Genomic DNA, 3,423 nt, shown 5'->3' on the forward strand with positions numbered 1-3,423 from the left:
AGAAGCATGGCATTCCAACCCGGAACTCTAAACAAACAGTGACTTGGATCCCATTTACTACTCTCGAAGAAAAAGAACAGGAAATAACATTACCATTGGAAATGATGTCACCACAGGAAATGACATCACCAACCATAGGAAACTCAAACATATAAATACAAAGCGGGCTACACCACCAGTGCTTCATTTAGAGGCTCACTGAAGATATTTCCTCATATGGTGACGAAATGTTTGAAAACGAACCTTCCAGCTCAGTGAGCAAACCTACATCCAGAACTTCAACCTGTGCTACAAATCTTCTCAAATCTCCTTCAAAGCCGTTTTAAATCTGAACATTCCAATGTTGGTAATGTGCTGTTTCCAAAACTCTTTAAATTTTGTTTTCTTAACATTTCAAGTCTGATATAAGTCTTCTTCAGAAAACTTCAGAATGTTTCCAACTTATACAGTTTTACATTTCCCGATTTCCTTCTTGCATCTCTTTTGTGCCTTTCACCCTAAACTGACCTTGAAATGAGTGTTTTGATTTATTGAGATGATGAGCTCTTAATCTCCCAGTCTCAGACTTTCTTTTGTGAAGAACCTTCTCTATAAAGCAACAGTTTTAAATTTTTTGCAGTTCTGGTCAAGGATTTACACTGAAAGCATCTTTATTGAGGCTGACATCTTTCCAAGTACTTGCAGAGAATGTTTCTACTGCTTGTCCCATCCAGAGAGAATCGCTTCCATTTATTCGTTGCCTTTCAAGTTCTCAGGATGTTCCAAAGCAACCAATGAAGCTCTTGATTTACTGTAAAGTCACTCTTGTAAAGAAGGTCTACCAGTAGACTGCCAGACTACTCAGACCCCTTGGCATCATGGTAGCCCACGAACCCACAAACACACTATAGCAACAGCTAATGAACTTGAAAAACCCATTACAGACAACAAGCAAAACTAATGCCATTTACAAAGTACCTTGCTAGAACTGTAACAAACACTACATTGGACAAACAGGCAGGAGACTAGCCACCAGGATACATGAACATCAACTAGCCACAAAACAATATGACCCACTCTCATTATATCCTTACATACGGATGAGGAAGGACACCACTTCGAATGGAACAACACATCCATCCTAGGGCAAGCCAAAAAGAAACATGCATTATCATTACACACGTAAATCATTACAAACGTAAACTCTTATAAATCAGACTTTTTTTGTAAAGGTTGCTAATAGTGTTCTTGATTCTAACTTTAGATTCCTCTGGAGAACACTTGGTTCCCAATTCTCTGGTTAATCTAGATTATGATCCTGCACGAAGATTGCCAAGTGACTGCAGGACGAAACTTTGGCACTTGTCTGGCCAATGGGAATCCTCACGTGATGTCATAAAAATGGATCAATCAAATGCGACATTGACAATCAAAAACGCTGCTGTGTATTTTCATTGGGCTGCCCATTGGCAACATAGAACCAACCAAAAGAGGGCCGTCGTCCAATTTGTTCTTTGTCGCTCACTCATCCAACCCAATGAAATCGCTAATACCTGTGTTGCCAGTCCTGTTAGCATCGTGCTCTCGCCTGGGCTCATCCCCATCCCAACCGAGCGATCAGGTCAACACTTGAGTTCTTCCAGTTGATCAGGGAGCGATTGGCTGCAAGACGTGGGCGTGGCTTGCAATGACGTCGATATGCGTCACTATCGAGGCGGGGCTGAAAGGGAGACTTGTGGCGGGGGTACTGCACTGAACACCCATCAGAGTGGACAAGAGGCGGCGAGATGGTCGTGAGGCGCATCCGGACACGGAAGCAGTTCCAGACACTGCTGCGGGAGGAGGAGGAGAGCCTGATTGTCGTGTTCTTCGCGGCTCGATGGTGTAACAATTGCTCCAACATCAAGCCCTTCTTCCGCATGAGGTCTGAGCAGTACCGGGATGTCATCTTCGCGGAGGTGGACGTGGATGAGTCAGAAGACCTGGCCCGAGCTGCCGGCATCAGTTGCATGCCCACCTTCCAGTTCTACAACTGTCAGGAGAAGGTTGCAGAGTTCTCAGGGACCAGGAGAGACAAGTTAGATCACTTGATAATGCGACTGAAATAATTCTCACGTGTTACAAGAGAAAAAAAATTAAATACACCTGTCCTCTGAATGGTTGCATTTATCGAATCTTATCACGGAAGGTCATATGACCCATCGAAGCTGGGCTGGAATACTCTGCATTTTTTTATCTCCATCTTAAAGAAGCAATACTGTTTTGAAGGACTTATAGTGTTATGACCCAGGGTAAACCCTCTGCTAATTTAAACCAGAAACACAGAGAAGCTCACTTCGTGCTGTAATCTGTTAAATTTTGAGAAGCAAAAGAACCATACCAGATTTCACTATTTAAAGTAACAGCTAACAATCTTATTCTTTAGGTCCAACAGACAACATTAAAACCACAACTATTTACAACTTCTTTCTCTTAACCCTATCTTTTACCTCCCCTGTACAATACTGGTCTGATAAAGTCCCTCTTAAATTTATAGCAAAATCAATTTCAAACCCAGTTATCATCTCCAGATGTTGAACTTTCTCTGTTGATTTGTTGAGGTTAGCTTCGGTCTTCTGCTGCACAAATTTCTTATGGATAGATGACTTTCAGAGAGGTATTCTACTGGCAGTCTTGGTGCTTGCTTGGCTGTTCTCCTGTAACTGTTCAAAATGTCCAGTTTATACCCCAAAACATTAGATCATTTCATTGGTTTGATGTCATCAAAACATTTCAATTCAAATTTGATTGGATTTAGGTATCAGGGACATAATTTAAACTGATTGGCCGAATTTGAATTTGTTTTTGTTCTATGGCAACCAGCTCCAGCTATTTGTGTCAACCAAATGTTCCATTTTTAAAGCTTTCAGCACACTGTGCCTCTCTAAGTCCGTGCCAGCTTCACTCTCTCTAAAAGGTACACCTTCATAACATCTCCACCCTTAACAAAAAATGAACCTTCATAATGAAAATATGATATCATTTATTTTTCTCTATTCCTTAACCACATTATCATGACCTACATGACTTTGATCTAAGTTCGTATTAACTTCTTCCCACATCTATATAACATTGAATAGATTCTTACAACCCGCAACATGTGCGATTTGTAAATTAAAAGTTTGTAAAATCAGACTCCAACAAAACAGTCTCATATTCTTGTCTTTAAAGCATTCCAAGATGTAAGAGGATTGTGATACATGTACACAATTGTCTCCGACACATTGTTTGTGACGTACACATCACAATGTTGTAAGGCCAGTATCAAACTCAATAGTTATTTTTTGATCATGGCGTATTTCCTTTCGTGGATGTTGAGTTTCTTCAAAAAGTAACCAACTGGCAGTTCAATCCCTTCATCATCTTCTTGTAGCAGTACAGCTCCAACTCCTATGTCACTAGCAT

The 3,423-nt window shown here is 40.8% G+C and overlaps 1 pseudogene; it reads left to right on the forward strand.

Annotated features, from left to right (window-relative positions):
* Positions 1–1,710: 1,710 nt before the first annotated feature.
* On the forward strand, positions 1,711–3,154 carry LOC140454358 (thioredoxin pseudogene; annotated as a pseudogene).
* Positions 3,155–3,423: the final 269 nt, after the last annotated feature.

Source organism: Chiloscyllium punctatum, chromosome 29 (genome assembly GCF_047496795.1).
Source record: "Chiloscyllium punctatum isolate Juve2018m chromosome 29, sChiPun1.3, whole genome shotgun sequence".
Taxonomy (NCBI): Eukaryota; Metazoa; Chordata; class Chondrichthyes; order Orectolobiformes; family Hemiscylliidae; genus Chiloscyllium; species Chiloscyllium punctatum.